The sequence below is a fragment of the Vulpes lagopus genome, chromosome 15 (assembly GCF_018345385.1).
Source record: "Vulpes lagopus strain Blue_001 chromosome 15, ASM1834538v1, whole genome shotgun sequence".
NCBI lineage: Eukaryota > Metazoa > Chordata > Mammalia > Carnivora > Canidae > Vulpes > Vulpes lagopus.
In genome coordinates, this window is record NC_054838.1 from 10644042 (window position 1) to 10662275 (window position 18234).

At 32.5% G+C, this 18234-nt stretch overlaps 1 protein-coding gene across 10 annotated transcripts in view; it reads left to right on the forward strand.

The window, feature by feature from the left end:
* Positions 1-18234, forward strand: part of SOX6 (SRY-box transcription factor 6) — a 585747-nt gene that overhangs the window by 86599 nt on the left and 480914 nt on the right. For 7 of the 10 annotated variants that reach the window (XM_041730058.1, XM_041730060.1, XM_041730063.1 and 4 more), the window contains exon 2: positions 15828-15899. The exons of the other annotated variants lie outside the window; for them this stretch is intronic. The gene's annotated coding sequence lies outside the window, so the exon portion shown is untranslated. The remainder of the gene's footprint in view (positions 1-15827; positions 15900-18234) is intronic. 10 annotated transcript variants of the gene reach the window in all.

Sequence of the window (18234 nt, forward strand, 5' to 3'; positions counted from 1 at the left end):
TTATTCTAATATTGACAAACCTTTGGTTGTTTCCAGCCACTTACTAATATAAACAATACTTCAGTGAACGTTTTTGCATATATACCCTTTACCCACTTGTCCAATAACTTACTTAGGATAAAATAGAAATAAAATTTTTGTATCAAAAGACATGTACATTAAATATTTGGGTATATTAGAAAGGGCATTTTTACTTTTTTAACTTATTTTTTCATATTGTTTTAAGTTCTTTTTGACAAGTGATATAGCAAATGCAAAATCATCATATTGCCCTCCATAAAGTTTGTGCTGTATTGCGTTCTTATCAGCGAATGAGAGCGCCTGATTCTCATGCTCATAAACATTAAATATTAATAATATTTTAAGTTCTTGCTAGAATGTTATTTTGTATTGAGATATGAATTGTATTATGTAGCATTTAAAAAATTGTGATATTTAATATATTTTTTAGCTTATTTGCTGTTTCCATTTTCTCATTTGTAAATATTCCGCTTATTTTTGTGGCCTATTTTTCAACTTTTAAAAATTTTTATTAATTTAGGAGGTTTTATGACTCCCTTTTGTTATACCATACCCAAAGTACACTTTCTTCAGTTTGTTGTTTTTATTTTAACTTTGTTAGTGGTCTTTTGTTAATATAGAAGTTTAAAAATTTTCATTTCAATTTTATTATTCTTTTCCTTGTTTTAATGTTATGCTTAGAGAGATGTTTCATATATATAGATTAAACAAATATAATCTTTATAATTATGTAAGCAGCTTAGATTTTTTTTGTAGTAGCTTAGATTTTTTAAAAGATTATTTATGTTTTTAGTTTTTACTCAAGGAATTTATCTGGAATTTATTTTAGTATAAATTGGTAAGGACTTAATGCATTTTTTCCCAAATGCCTATCTCTATATATTGAATAGTTTATGATTTATTGAATAGTTTGTTATTTCTCCATTAACTTGAAGTATCACTTATATAATTTACTCTTAATAAACTGTCATTTATTTCTAGATTTTCTGTTGTTCATTGATCTGCTTGTTACTCCTGGCAACAAAACAGTTTTAATTTATGTACTTGTGTAATATTTACATTAAGCCTTTTATTTTATTTTATTTTATTTTATTTATTTTTACATTAAGCCTTTTAAACCTAAAATTTGTTTAGATTATTTTATTCTTGGAAAGAGATTAAACTTCTATATTTAATATTTGAAATCACTTCTTTTTTTTTGTTGTTGTTTTTTTTTGTTTTTTTTTTTTTTTGAAATCACTTCTAATATGAATTATTTACTTGATGCATAAAATAACATCCTTGGCCTTAGATTATTTCTCTTTAAATTTTGTAAGTTTTCATATGGTGTATATGATATACATGATGAAAAATTTCATTTTTTTGGTAGAAAGACTCTTCTGTCCAGTAAAATTGTTCTGGGGAGCTGCTCTGAGGTAGAAGATGCCAGGAGGCTTTGAATTATAGGCTAATATGTGAGCTTGGCATAGTGCCTATCCCAGAGAACTCCAGTGGTTGAAGCACAGGAGTAGGATCAGAGTACAGAAGTGGTGTGATTTAGAATCTCTTAAAAGAAGTTCTTTTAGCATCAGGACCAATAGGTTTTAAAAAGCCTAGGTTCTGAAATGTAAAGGAATGCTGTTTAAATGAAACTAGGACAGTGCATAGCTTTGAAACCAGAGATTGTGAATTTGAGTGCCAACCCTGCCAAATTACTACCATTGTGAATATCTAATCCATTGTGAATATCTAATCCCATTGAGTTTCAGTTTTTCATTTATAAAATGATAGTAAATCCCATCACAAAGTAATTATGAGGATTTAACGAGAAAATAAATATCAACTGAACAATGGTTGGCCTATAGAATTTGGTTTATAATGCCTGGTATTTTTTTTTTTTTTATTGTGAATTCTTGCAGAAACAAGGTTGATGGGGATCAAAGTTAGGGCTGGGATTTGAGTTTTGGAGAGCTCTGTGAATGTTTTCCATCTCTACACATTAAGAAAGGCAGTGGTTTTTGTTCCAGTGCTAGCATGAGAGCACTAATGTAGAAAAATGAGAATTATGTGTCTACCAGGGTGTTTTCCCTATGTACACACATGCATACACACACATGCACATGCACACACACACAGAGTTCTATCAGTTTCATCATGGATCTCAGGAAAAGAAAAGGAAATTAGGAAAATTCTAGGACAAGAAGGTAGAGAAATTGGCAATTAATTGAAACTGGGGGGATGGGAAAGTGCTGGCACTGGAAAAATGTATTTAAAAATCCAGTTATTTACCCCATTTCCATTTTTCAAAATGCCTTTTATCAAATGCATTAAATGGAAGAGAGCAAAATATCAAAACTGGCATATTATGAGAGAAGTGAATGTTAAGTATCCCACTCTACTTCACAGATGAAGTAACAGGAGACATTTATATTCCTCATAGAATGAACAAAGCCCACTGATTGGAAACTGACTGAAAATGAAAGCTCTGTCACCAATTTGTCATGTGGTCCTAAGTGAGTTATGTGTCCATTTCTTTGTCTATAAACTTGGGTACATCTCATTCTGGTATCCCCAATAGTTTTAATTTAGGAAGAGAGGTAATTTCTGATAGCTTCCAGGTGGGATCATGTCTGGACTTTACTTAGTAAAAACTTTAAGTTGTTGTGAGGAATATACAGTAAAATGATAAGGGTCTTTCTACGTGATTCTCTTCTATTGTTTCTGTTTTTGAGAGTGAGCAAATGACTTAATGAGATCTGAGAAGGACTAATCCATAGTGTGTGACTAAGCTCCCTGTGTGTATGCAGTGTGTAGTTATTGAGTTTGGTGGTGGGGAAGCATTGCCAAGGACACAGCTTTTGGGTCCTGTATCTTTGAGACATTCTTCTTTAAAACATAAGTGGTTATGGTAGCTACTCGTTCATCGGTGTGAGTTGTGACTTGGGCATATTTCAAGGAAAAAGCAGAGAGAGAAATAAATTTATAGAAGACATTTCCATCTGGCATGTTCATATCTCTATTCCTTACTGAAACTTTGGGAGATAAATAGTAGTATCTCTATTTTCCTATGCATATTCTTTCTTTTCAGTCGGCACCTGTGGATCTTTGACTTCTATTTTCTGGTTTTGTTTAAATGAATTCTAGCCTGATTTTCCTGAGTCCTGATCTCTATGGTAGCAGAGATAGGGCCTGTATTTCCTTACCAGTGACCCATGTCCTTATGTCTACCCCAAGAGCAGGGATATAAGCTGTGTCCAAATAGGTTCTGAATTCTACAGACTCATCAAATTGAAGCAATGAATCATTAAGAACTACTTTGTCTCCTTTGGGAGAATGACATGTCTTCAATATTTACGTAGCTTATTCTTCTATATATACATAGGCAAAGCTTTCCTGAACAGTAAAGGGTACAATATGCATAGTGGGCGATCGGACCTTTACAGGTGAGGGAAAGCAACTTCAGAAATGGATTATTTTCTTTGCTTTATTATTTTTACCAAGACAGAGAAGTATTGTATTGAGAGATATATATTTTCATAATCAATATGTGCCTAAATTATATTTAAATCATTTCACTCTGTACTATATTTTCAATAATTATAGAATGTGTTTTCATCCACTTAAGGGTACCTCCGTAGACATAACCTAAAACTGCAGAAGAATCTGAAAGATCTAAACATGGTATGCTTAGACACTGCAGATTTTGGATCTAATGTATACTGCATTAATAAATGATGTGAAATGTTGAAAAAATATATATGTATATTTAAAGGATTTTTAAAAAGATTTTATTTTTAAGTAATCTTAGCACCCAATGTGGGGCTTGAACTCACAACACTGAGATCAAAGGTTTCATGTTGTATAGACTGAGCCAGGCAGGTGCCCCTCCTCTATGTATTCTTTATTTCAGAAAAGGAGATTATATAGTTTTATAATCTGTTTTCTTCACCTAACCAAATTTCACACAAAACTAATTATTTGTCTCCTTTACTAGGCTTTGAACTTCTTAAAGTTACCAACTCTACTTTATTCACTTTTATTTTTGTTTTTGTTTTTTTTTTTAGTGCTTAACATAGTGTGTGGTGCAGAGCAAACATTTAGTAAATGATGAATAACTATGATTTATTCTAGGAATCAGGACTATTAGATAATTAGCCATAGTCACTAGATCTTTATTTTTCTCTTCTTTTAGCATCTTTCCATGTTTCAATTTCTATCACAAACTGTTAAATGCTTAAAAAATATAAAGTGCTGTATACATGCTATGTAGCAAGTTCAGACCATGTTGACTCTGCATTCACATAAATTGTTCTGGTCTGAATCCAGTTGATAATGCAGCTGTTATTTTTATAATCTTATCCTAAGTACATATTTGCACAACAGGCGGTGTCAACTCATCTAAGTAACTTAGTGTTATTTGCTTGATACTTTAAATTACAGAACTCCATTACTGAAGTCATTATTTGTGGTTAAGAGGGAGTGGTACTGAGAATGGTAATGAGAAGAGTGTCTTAATATGAGTATCAAACTGGACCCTCTTTAGACATCTTTAAATTTATCTTGATTTAACTACCTAGAAGAAGTGTAAAGAACAGTTCTTCCTCCTTTATCTATTAGTTTACTCAATAGAAAATAGTAGGCTGATTTAAAAAAATAAATATGGGCTTAAAAATTAGTACTTTCTGCAAGCTTTTGTTAAATGATGCTTTCAAAATGTCCTGACACTTTATTTTGTGAGCAGGACTCTGGAGAGAAAACACAGCAGGGATGGAATCCTTTCCTTTTTCTGGGTATGATAATGCACTGCAAATGTTGAGACTATTCTAACTATAATATTTATCTTACAATGAGTCCAAATTGTCAGTTACTGGAGATCTGGAATTGTGCTTTATTGTTCTCTATCCCTAGAGGTCCCAATTCATGTTATGCATCCTGTGGGCTCTCAGAAATGTTAATTGAATTGCTGGAAAATTGCTTGTATCATTCTCAAATTAAAAAAAAATACAACATACTGAAATAACTAAGACTTAGTTTTTAAGTTAAATTCCCTTGTTTAGCTTCTAATTTCCCTTACGTTTAAGAAAATATTTTATTTTTTAAAAACAGGAATTCCAAAATCATTGAGAATATTTTCCATAAGGTAAAGAAATTTTATGGAGTTACAAGATTTTTGTTTATGCACAAAAGTTTTTGTGAGGTTACCCACATTTAACACAGTTGCCCTTTAGCCCAACAGTTATTGAATTTTAGTGTGCATAAGAATTACCTGGGGGCTATGCTTTAAAATAGATTCCTAGGCCATACTCTCAGAATTGCAGAATCAATAGATTCAGGTGGGGCCCAACAGTCTTTTTAAAAAAATTAATTATAATAAGTATCCCAGGTGGTTATGATATAGGAAATCAGAGAATTATGATTTGATAATCACTTTTTTCTCCAGTCCTACTTGCACAAAACTTTCTCTGACTTCTGTTATTAAACTGATACCAGTGTTATTCTGTATGTTGGCAAATTGAACACCATTAAAAAATAAATTTATTATTTAAAAAAAAACTGATACCATTATGTCTGAAATTAGACTGCAAGAAAAAAGATATATTAAAAAACACAGTAATAGATGTTATTTCCAAGAAGGATATTTTGCTAAGAAAAGCATAGGATGTGAAAGAAGACATGATGTGAAAGAAGACATGAAAGAGAACAAACTTACTGAGTGAAAGGTATAAAATCTATTCCGAATGTCTTTTTGGCCCACTGCTAATTTTTCATTTGATTCTGGTCAAGTGACCTTGCTTGCTGCCTTATGTTGTGTTTACAATTTTTTTTACAGACAAGACCTCAAAATACAAGAGTTTTGGGGATTAAGTTGCATGGTGATTCTGTAAATAGGTTTTGGATGTTTGTGGTCTGTATTTTTGTCATGGTTCATAGCAATAAGCTGCTTTTATAAAGTATATGACATGCTCTCTTCTTCTAAATAATCTTATTCATTTTTCATGTAGACACAATTTTTATACTGACTCTCCTTGTTCACGGATAGATCTTGAACTGTTATTTTAGTAGAGCAGTAAAGTGTTGGCAGTTGTGAAAATGTGTCAAACTTAGGCAATTTTACCTCTGATTTACTATTTTGCTGCACATGTTGGTAGAGGTAAACTGATGGGCCTAGAAAATGTGATGTTAATTTCTCCTCTTCTGACCCAGAAATACCTTAATCTGACTATCTCCCATGTGTTAAAGTAGACTTAGGAAATGTTCCATTAAAGTATAAGCATATACTTCCCAGTGGATGTGGATAAAATATAAAATTGTAAAATCTTAAAGTGGTAGGGACATTTAGAGGGGAACTAGCATAGTAGTTCTTGAACACCATCTGCAGCAAGGCTGGCTTTAGCAATCATCCATGGAGCTTTTATAAAGTGGAAACTCCAGGCCTGGGGTAGGGCCCAGAAATTCATACTTTTTAAGTAAAAGCTTTCTAGGTGATTATAATTAGCTAAGTTTTGGTATAACTTTCAACTCATTGTGGGAATTCTTTATATTCCAATAACCCCAGCAAGAGTCACCCAGCTTTTACTTGGACAGCTCCAGCAACAGATCTCTATTTTGTAAGGCAACTTATTCCATTGCTTTCCTTTTTTCATTTTTTTTGTTTAATTTTAAAATTTAAATTCTAGTTCACATATAGTATAATATTATTTTTGGGTGTAGAATTTAGTGATTCATCAGTTACATTAACACCAGGTGCTCATCATGTGCCTTCCTTAATATCCATCATCTATTCAACCCATCCCCCTGCCCACCTCCCTCCAACAATTCTCACTTTGTTCTCTAATTAAGAGCCTGTATTATAGTTTGCCTTTCTTTTTTTCCCACCTATGTTCATCTGTTTTATTTCTTAAATTCCATATGTGAGTGAAATCGTATGGTATTTGTCTTTCTCTGACTGACTTATTTCACTTGTGTACTCTAGTTCCATCCACATCATTGCAAATAGCAAGATTTCATTCATTTTTATGGCTGAGTAATATTCCACATATATATATTTTTTCATCGGTTGATAGACATTTGGGTTCTTTCCATAGGTTGGCCATTGTTGATAATGCTGCTATGGATATCAGTGTGCATATGGCCCTTTGAACCAGTATTTTTTGTACCCTTTGGATAAATACCTAGTAATGTAATTGCTGGATCATAGGGTGGTTCTATTTTCAACTTTTTGAGGATCTTCCATATTGTTTTCCAGAGTGGCTGCACCAGTCTGCATTCCCACTAACAATATAAGAGAGTTCCCCTTTCTCTGCATGCTCACCAACACCTGTTGTTTCCTGAGTTGTTAATTTTAGCCATTCTAACAGGTGTGAGATGATATCTCATTGTGGTTTTGATTCGTATCTCCCTGTAGATAAGTGATGCTGAGCATCTTTTCATATGTCTGTTAGCCATCTGGATGTATTCTTTGGAAAAATGTCTATTCATGTCTTCTGCCCGTTTCTTAACGGGATTATTTGTTTTTTGGGTGTTGAGTTTGATAAGTTCTTTATAGATTTTGGATACTAACCCTTTTTTTGTATATACTTTTTATTGGAGTTCTATATGCCAACATATAGCATAACACCCAGTCAGATATGTCATTTGCAATTATCTTCTCTCATTCTGAAGGTTGCCTTTTAGTTTTGATTGTTTCCTTCACAGTGCAGAAGTTTTTTGTCTTAATGAAGTCCCAGTAGTTCATTTTTGCTTTTGTTTCCCTTGCCTCCAGAGATGTGTCTAGTAAGAAGTTGCCATGGCCGATGCCAAAGAGGTTGCTACCTGTGTTCTTCCCTAGGATTTTAATGGTTTCCTGTCTTATATTTAGGTCTTTCATCCATTTTGAATTTATTTTTGTATATGGTATAAGGAAGTGTTCCAGTTTCATTATTCTGTATGTTGTTTTCCAGTTTTCCCAACACCGTTGCTTTTAAAAAATTGTCTGGAGCTAAAATCCACCACATTGTAATTCTCACCCATGAGTATTGTTCTTTCTTTTGGAAAGAAGAAAGATAAATTAACTTACAATCAGCATTTACCATATTATACTCCCTGTGCTAGATACTAACTCTTTGTTGGCTTGAAAATTTTAAACTATATAGTTTCCTTAGCTTCAAAGTAGAGTACTAGAGTAATAAGCTGTTATCAAAATGTGGCCCATGGACACATGGGAACCCCTGAGACCCTTTCAAAAGGTCTGAAAAATTAAGATGATTTTTATCATGCTACTAAGGTGTTATTGCCTTTTTCACTGGGTTGATATTTACACTGAGGATGCAAAGCAATTTGAGGCAAGATTGCTGCTTTCTTAGTACAAATCAAGACAATGGTACAAAATTATATTAGTAGTCATTGAATTTATTTTATTTTTTATTTTACTTTATTTAAAAAAAATACTAATTTATTTATTTTAGAGAAAGAGAGAGTTTGAGCGAGCATCAGCAGGGTAGGGGCAAAAAGAGAGGGAGAGAAAATCTCAAGCAGACTCCCTGCTGAGAGTAGAGCCCAATGCAGGATTCGATTTCACAACTCTGAGGTCATGACCTGAGCTGAAATCAAGAGTTAATTTCTCTTGAATTTCTCTTGAATACTTAACCAACTGAACCACCCAGGCAGCCCTGAATTAAAAAAAAAAAAAACGACAATTCACACATGAAAAAGCCAATTTTGCTTACAAATGTTGTAGGTGATTCAGGAAAAATTATCCATTTTATTAATTCTTGACCATTGAGCATAGTTTCTAACACTTTGTGATGAAATGGGAAGTATACATTTCTTGAGAAAAGTCACAAGTGTGATTGAGTTGCAAGCTGAACTTACCACTTTTTTTCGAAGAACCTCAGTTTTACTTGAAAGAATGGCCAAAAGAATATAAAAAATAGTGAAAGGGAATAAAGGGGAAAGGAGAGAAAATGAGTGAAAATATCAGTGAGGGTGGCAAAACATGAGAGACACCTAACTCTGGGAAATGAACCAAGGGGTAGTGGAAAGGGAGGTGGGCGGGGGGTTGGGGTGACTGGGTGACCGGCACTGAGGGGGGCACTTGGCGGGATAAACACTGGGTGTTATGCTATATGTTGGCAAATTGAACTCCAATAATAAAAAAAAAAGACAAAGTGGCTATTCACATGGCTGCTTGGCAGACGTAGTCTCAAAAATGGCAAAGTGAACCAGTCAGCCATTTTTAAGAAAAGCAACTGACATTGCTCTCAATAATGAAATTTGAGCTTTTAAGTGAAAATTAGTAGTTTGGAAAACTTATGTCCACCATCATGAGGTTGATGACTTCCCAATATTTAAAAACGTTCCTGATAAAATTGTTGAGGATATTAACAAATGTGATTTTTAAAAAATTGAATAATGAAAAATATTAGTGTTTTGAAGTTCTGAACAACTCAGTGAACTGGTATATCCCAGTTGAACCAGTGCATGGTGCTACAAAATCATTCAGGGATAAAAATGCATTTAATAAAGATCAGTGAGTTTTAAAAGTAACAGAATATAAAAAGCTCACTGATACTGTTTTTAGATATTATATTACAATTAACCTTTCAGAAACTATTACTTGTCATATTTTGATGTCAAAAAAGAACAGTTACAATTATCTGGAAAGGCGATTGAAATAACTCTTCTTCTTTCCAATTTCCTATCTATGTGAAGATAGATATTTTCCACATACTTCTACCAAATAAACATATCACAATAGACTGAATGCAGGCGCACTTATGAGGATTCAGCTGTTTTTATTAAATGAGGCATTTAAGATACTTGCATAAATACAAAACAATGCCAGTCTTATTTTTTTATTTTGGCTAATATGCTTATATTTTAACAGTGTGTTATTTAAATTACTATGTAATTAATAGGCTCATCATCAAATGATTATGATTTAATAATTTATTTTATTTTAAATGAATAACTATTTTTTTCCTTAGATTTAGTTTCTAACATAATAAATATTGATAGCTATGACCATAGAATCACTTTGGGATTTTCAATAGTTTTTAAAAATGTAAAGGAGTCTTGGATCAAAGAGTTTGAGAACCACTGGTATGTATAGATGGTCTCTGAAGTTCATTGCAATGAACCATCTTTAGAACATGCAACCATTCTAATGTAACATGGTTCCTGTTAGATTTCTTAGCCATTCTCCTCTGAATGCTTGTCAATGTTGCTTCTAAATTGCAGCTCTCAATACTGAAATTATATTGAAGATGTAGGCTGAGCAGCATAGAATACATGAACAGGCTACTAGAAGTAGCCTTCAATAATAACTATCTTTGGAGATCTTTAAGAAAAGGAGAAATTCATGTTTCTTTGAGGAAATGAGTTCTTGTTCCAGGAAGGAAGAGCATTGAAATAGGTAGCATCTTAAACTATCTTCCTTGACACTTCAGAAATACTCTCACCTTAGCATTAGAAGATATAAATGTCAATAACTAAACCCTCATTTTCCATTCACTATTGTGATGCTCTTTATTAGCATTTACGTTAAAAAAAATTGGTCACTATCAGTTCCTTTGAAAGATGAATTTCATATTTCACTCTTACGGTGATTCAAATTCTACATAATTTAGTATACTTATTAAGAAGAAAAGGAAATGTAAGAATTATGGAGTTCAAGAAACATACCTTTAACCTACAAATGCTATCTATAAATAGCAAAAGTGATAATAGCGAAGAAGGTTTTACATTTTTAAAAACTGATGCAGCTTGGGGGAGAATAGTAGTTGTAATACAAAATAAAAACTCCAAGAAAACTTATTTGAATTGGCCTATAGGATATTTTTTAATGCCTCCTGAATTTTTACCTATTTATTTTTATTTTTTTAAGATTTTATTATTTATTCATGAGAATACACAGAGAAGAGACAGAGAGAGGCAGAGGCACAGGTGGAGGGAGAAGCAGGCTCCATGCAGGGAGCCCGACGTGGGACTCGATCTGGGGTCTCCAGGGTAACGCCCTGGGATGAAGGCAGGCACTAAACCACTGAGCCACCCAGGCTGCCCCTTATTTATTTTTAAAAATATTAAAAAAGATTTTATTTATTCATTTAATTGAGAGAGAGCACAGGGGCAGGGGAGGGAGAAGCAGACTCCGTGCTGAGCAGAGAGCCCAATGTGTGGCTTGATCCCAGGACCCCGAGATCATGACCTAAGCTGAAAGCAGATGCTTAACTGACTGAGCCACCCAGGCGACCCCTCCCTAATTTTTATTTTGATGTATAAAAGACCAGGCATTGATTTTTTTCAAGTCAGTTAAGAAAATAAGTGCTTTAAAGGGGGTTGTTTTAACTTAGTGGCTCTTTCTGTATGACATTATTAAATCAAAGATTCTGTAAAGCAAAAAGATTTCAATCTTAGACTTGAGTTTTGAACATGCAATAGCTATAATTTAATGTAAAAGTGAACAAAATTTTGTTACAAGTATTTTTGGAAGCATTTGAATTCATAAAAAAAATACCTTAGAATCATTGATTTTTGGGGTTGGAAGGTCATTTAATCCAACCACCCATTTGATGCTTGAAACTTCTTGTTAAATCAAATAATAATAATAATAATAATAATAATAATAATAATAATAAAAAGGTGGGGATAAGAAAAGAAATGGGAGTGGCTTAGAGACAGCTTGAAGCAAAATTTAAAAAATCTAGTTTGAAAGCTTTTAAAATGTAATTATACAGGGAGGTGGCAGTGTATTTATTTGCTGTTTACTTTTGATCTATTACCTATTTTTGGTACAGTCGGACATGCTTTTATGAAAATGTTTATGGTTTCTTGACTTGGTGTCAAGAGACTTGTTTGAAGTTGCCTTGTAATTCAGAGATTTTTCTTTTTGTAACTAGTATTATTAGTATTTGGGGTGGCTGCCAGATTAATAGCAAGTTAGTCTGGATTTGGGTGACTAGTCTTGAATACATAAGTAATATACCAAATTTTAGAAATAACTTTATTGTTCGGGGGACCAATTAGACATGTTAAGTGTAAAAAAATCTAAGTAACACCAACTTAAAAGGATAAGAAAGTAAAAATAAGCTTATATCTCACTAAGTGTTAACATTTTTGCTAAATTGTACTTTATTTTGTGAAACTTCTGTGTACATGCGTGTGCATATACACATATTTGATTTTCTATAAATTGATTGGTTATTATACATGTATTTTTTAAGTTCAACAATACATTTTGGCCATCTCTTTTATTTGAATAAATATACATTTATATCTTAAGTTTTAATGGTTATAGAGCAGTGTTATATGTATATATCATAATTTACTTATCCACTTGTAGGTTATTTCCAATTTTTGGCTGTTATAAAAATGCTGTAATGAATATACATATAATATGTATATATATTTTTTAATAGTTTGTGATTAGTTCTTTAGGATAATTTTTAGAAGTAGCATTGCAAAGTCAGAGGATATTGACATTAGAAATTTTGTAGGTAGAATATAAAAAGTAGTGAAAGGGACTATAAGGGAAGGGAGGGAAACTGAGTGGGGAAAAATTAGAGAGAAAGATAAACCATGAGAGACTTCTAACTGGGAAACAAACAAAAGTTTGTGGAAAGGGGGGAGAGTGGGGGGATTGGGTGACTGGATGATGGGCACTAAGGCAGGCACTTGACGGAATGAGCACTGGGTGTTTATGCTATATGTTGGTAAATTGAATTTAAATTTTAAAAAGGGGGAAAAAAGGATGACATTAAAAATTTTAACATTTACTGTCAAATTACCCTTCAGAAAAGTTGTACCCAGTTTATAATCTCATCAATGGTATATGAAAGTGTTTTTTCCTCACACCCTCACTAATACTAGTTTTTGTCCAGTTTATAAACTATTTTGCCAGTATTTTAGGTGAATATGTTTTATTTGTATTTTTTTGATGATATACATTTTTTTGTTATTACACATTTGTATTTCTTCATTAGTTCATTTCCTCTTTGTATTCTTTTTAAAAAAATATTTAAGTGCTTGTAACAATGTACTTTTTATTTAATAAATTAAGGATATACAAAGGATCTGACAACCGGAGAATATGGACCATGTCACCACCATGGTCAGATGTAATAGTCTGTGGCTCGGGTTGGATTATCGATAGTTTTAAGAATCCTTGAGGGGAAAAAAAAAAAATCCTTGAGGGGAAAGGCCATGACTTAAAAAAAAAGTTATCTGCCTATCTGCTAATTGATATATAATTTATATATAACACTGTATTAGTTTTAGCTTTACAACATAATTATTTTACTTATTTTTAAAAATTTTCATGTTCATACTGTCTGGAACAGTCTCTCACCCATGGTTGTCAATAGCTGAATGAATGAATGAATGAATGAATAGAGGAAGGGGACAATCCATGGTGATTGGGTGTTCTGAGGATTCATTTTCCTAAACAGATTGTGATTTTCCAGAACAGATGGTAATTTGCTCTGGCATTTCCATCTCTATCTTTTTAGTTTTGTGCTGCCCTCAAGACCAAAGTGGTCACTTTTATTTTGGAAATGGCCTGAACTTTTCTAGTTCTTTTTTTTTTTTTTTTTTTTTTTTTTTACTTTTCTAGTTCTTAAAGAGGTAGCTTACTTTAAACTGTGTGTTAATTCTTGTGAGTTAATTCTTAACTCTTTGCCCATCATAAAATATTACTTCTTTATTCACAAATTGTCTGCAGGATGAAGTATGCATTAAAGTCTTCTTTTTTATAACAATGAACTGTGTGATTGAAGCTTATGGTTTTTAAATTGTTTGCTCCAAAATTCACCAGTAGTGTAAAGCAGTTGATGATGTGATTCAGACTTGCTTTTAACATACGTAGTAAGACTGCATTGATATGACAAATGAGATTTACCGACTTCATGTTGATGTTTATTAAAATATTATTTGCCCTAAATGTCTAGAATCTGATTTTTTCCAAATTTAAACTATTTCCAGAGTTAGCGATCATAACTCCAAAGGAGCTGATGATTGAAAAAATGACATATATGTCAGCCAGAACATTTTTTGGATGCATTTTATTTTATCCCCCATCATTTAAACACAAATGAAGGAATGGGATGTATTGTGTATTTTGCATAATTCCAATTCATGCCTTTAAAGGAATAGTTGCCAGAAAGACAAGGTGTGGATTTTTTTAATAGTATGTAAGTATTGGATTCTTCCAGAGTTTATGCTTTTGGATATACAGCATATTGATATAGATTTATTTGTGGATAACTTCAAATTATAATTTACAACTCAGAGCAGGATAAAAAGTAAGCATAGTTTATATTAGAACAAATATTCTTTGCTGTCTTTGAATAGTACACATAGTGTGTCCACATAGCGTTATGTAGTGTCCCTGATAAAATTGTTCTGGATCTGAAAAGATCAGAAAACTGTGAGAAAGAAACGAGTGTTATGCCAAAAATAAATTCAGTGCTACCTTCCCTGGCCAGACATTCTGTATTTCTTGCATCCTTGGAAGTAAGCATCATACAATTATTGGGAACTGGTGAAACTGGAGTGAAGAAGGCCTGAGGCACCATTCTTAAAAAAAAAAAAAAAAAGGAAGTATAGTGAAGAAACCTAATAGGTGTATTAACCATCAATACTTAAAGCTGTCCAAATGCCCAGGGCTTTATTATCTATCAATCCTGACTGGAAAATAGAATAAATTATCTGGGTCACTTAGGCAAAAGCATATGATAGGAACTGGGGAAGGGCTGAGTTAAGTATTTATTTCATATCTCAATTTCAGACGCTTAATTCATTATAGCCATTTGTGCTAAAAATAGAACATTGGAAATAGTGTCTCCTACAAATGATGTTGATCAAGATTCATTTTTTTCCAGAATTTTATTTAAATCTAGTTAGCTAACTAATCAGGCTAGTTAACTAATCTAGATGTTTACCAGCTATATTTTAAAAATGTGGATTGAATCAAACCAATCTCTAAGTCTAGGAAAGTCTCTGACCTAAATTAGGAACTCAAGCTCCATTATTATTTTAAGTTGAATACTACTCATAGCCATTCTCACATTTTGGAAAGAATATGGCCTTTGCAACAAAGTTTCTTTGTTTTCACGGAACTAAACATGTGCTGTATTTAGACCAAACAATAAAAATAAACTACCAAACTACCTTCTAATGCATGGGGGTTCTGGAGAGAGGAAACCATAGATATTTAGAGGCATAAAGTGACTCATTGTGCTAGCTAAAACTTTTTACAAGGCTAGCTCTGTGTGTTTGAGTTGCATCTGTTACCTCTTCAGCCAGAACTAAAGTGTGTGCAAGCAAAAGAATTTTGGATTGAATTGTGCCTTACACAGAATGCACTGCATATACCCTAAGTGTCTAAATGGGTTCCACACCTTCAATAGAACAAAAAGTACATCTTTTCATTTTTATTCTACCTATAAGATATTCCTGTTGGACACATCCAAGATATTTTCTGTGAAGTACATTCATTTTAACTTGCAGGCATAAATTAAACATGTTTTTCAAATGTAACTTGTAAGCTTCTGTTCCCTCAAAAATGTTTTTATCCTTTTTATTTTTACTTCTTGATACTTTCAGCAACAACTTTTCTACTGACTTTTTTATTAAAACCAGAATGGACAGAGACGTTGTATTCCTGGAGGTAGAACAATGGAATAATTTTCTCTTTGGTATTATCATCTTGGAAAAAGTTGTTGAAGTAGATGGGGACAACTACCTGAATAAAAGTAGTGTAATTTGTAGACAGAATGTATATACTCCTTTAATAAAGCATATAAATCAATTTACTTATATTTTTAAATTTCATTTTCTGTCTAAACTTTCAGGTCACTTTCATGAATTCAAAGGCAATTTACCAGTGATTTCTGGGTGCTGGGGCTGATTTTTTGTCCGTGTTTGTAAGTATTGGTTTATTTATTATTTCTTATCACACAATGAAATAGCTACAGCTTGTAAACAAGATCTTAATTCCTTTTGTGGAATTTTTATAATTTTTTCTGTTACTTTAAGTGTTATTAAGTTTTGGAAGTGTATCCTTAAGAGGACTATAGAAAAAGAACCAACTGGTAAAAAAGCCTCAGTTTATTGTGATTTCCAGTGAAATAACACAATGGTGGGGCCCGTTACAATAAGCTGGAAGAATAAATATCTTACTTTTTGAAGATGGGGCTCAATTATAGGAATGAATTACCTCAAAGAGGCTAGTCTATATACACATGAATAATTTACCCTGGTAACTTCTTACAGACTTTTGGTTGTCTGGACTTGAAAAGTACTATGTGCCTGTACACATAGAAAAGATGTGAGATGATACAGAATTCAAAGAGCTGTCAGTACATGAGGAGATTATGTACTAAGGAGCCAAAGGCTTAGTTAGTGAATGTATAATGTGTAACCAAATGGGGATATTTCTGCTTTATTCACCATCCCCAAAACACTATTAAATTTTAAATGATATTTAGGAGAACAAAGATATTTTTTTTCCTCAGAAAAGAGGTAAATTTCAAGAAAAAAAAATGGAATGAACTTGAATGATTAATTACAATACTTTAAAGAGATACATATTTATTAATATAGAAGTAGTGTAGAGTATGGGCAGGCACTAAAATGTAAGCATATAAGACCATTTTTAAGTAACTTGAGTTTAAAATATATTTAAACATATATATTGTTGGAATCTAAGGAGCTCATATACATTTGATAACAACAAAGACATAGGAAACTTGTCCTCTGTTAGTGTACTCTTAGAATGGAGTTTTAGAGGATAGACTTCTAGGAAAAGTATTTTAAAAAACCAAACATTATAAATTCGAGTTTAAGTAATTCAATATTTAAGCAGAGCACAGTGAAAATTTATTTAAAATGAGCTTTATAAAAAAAAAAAATAAAATGAGCTTTATCTTTCTTTTAGTAGTAGCATTGATTGGGACAGGCATTTTGAATGAACTTAAAAAAGATGTGAATGTTTAAATATAGTTTAATACATTTTGTATAAATCTAATGCTTTATGAAAGAATATATTATTTGTATGGAATTATCAATTCATATTTTATTTGAAGACTTAATTCTTATGTAAAACACAAAATATTAAACTGTATGGCTCCTTTGGATTAAATGTAAGCTTTTAATTTGTGCAAGGTATCATAGTGAGGATTAGCAGGCGAAGAAGATGGAGAAAGAAATGTAAAGTATCTTTGAAGGGCTCTTATGAAAAAGAATAATTCCAAGGAGTTGAGCTTATCCTATTAGAAATCTGAGTGAAAGGATACAATTTTGAGTTATTCAAATCTTATCTCAGTTGCTTTGTCCTTTCTTTTACCTCCTTTCTCTCTTCTTTCATATTATTCAGTCATTTCTTTTAGTAAGTTTTTAGGATGACTACAATTTTTAAATGACAAATACAAGATAATTACTGGCAGTTCAACCAAGATGGCCTTTATTAAAATACTAAAATATAGTTTACATTTCTCATTACCCAAATGCTCTCTTTTCTGATTTCTTTGCTCCCCTTAGTTCCCCCTCCACCAGACATACATTGACTAGCTTTGAATGAAGGTGATCCAATTAGCTGAAATTTTTCTAGCAATCTAACAAAGAGAGAGACTAAAATTAGAAGAAGGGATACTGTGGCTATAGTCTCCATATGGTTATTTCTGGAGTTCAACTTAAACAATCTTTTAGTCAGTTTTTTTCTGATCACTTAGGCAAGAAGTCATGCTAATCACATAGGCCCAAAGTAATTGTTTTTCAGTCTTGAGAATTTCCGTGTTTAGGGCATGGACTTTGTTGTTTCTAAGTTCAGTAGTCTTAAGCTTTGTTAGGTGCCATCTTCTAACTGTAGAACCTTTTTATTAAAGGAATGTAGCAGGATACTATGACTAAGACAAGTAAGATAAAAATAACATGGCATTCAGAATGCTTGAGTTCCCATTCCTTTCAACTATTGCAGAAACTGTCCACCAGTTACACTGAATGATGAGGCAGCTAAGGCAATGGAATTATTTATCTTGTCTGGCCTAAGAACAAGCAAATGGGATCAGTGACAATGGCTTCTTTTAGGAACTTTAATTTCCATACTGGAACTGCTTATTTGCTACATGATCTAAGGCAGAAAGTTATACCTCACGGCCTTGGGAAGGTTTCTTAGTAAGGTGTGCAGAAGCCAGTCTGCGAGATAAGGAAGGTGGGATATTGTTTTGCACATCCATAATGAATGGGCCACACCAAGGGTGT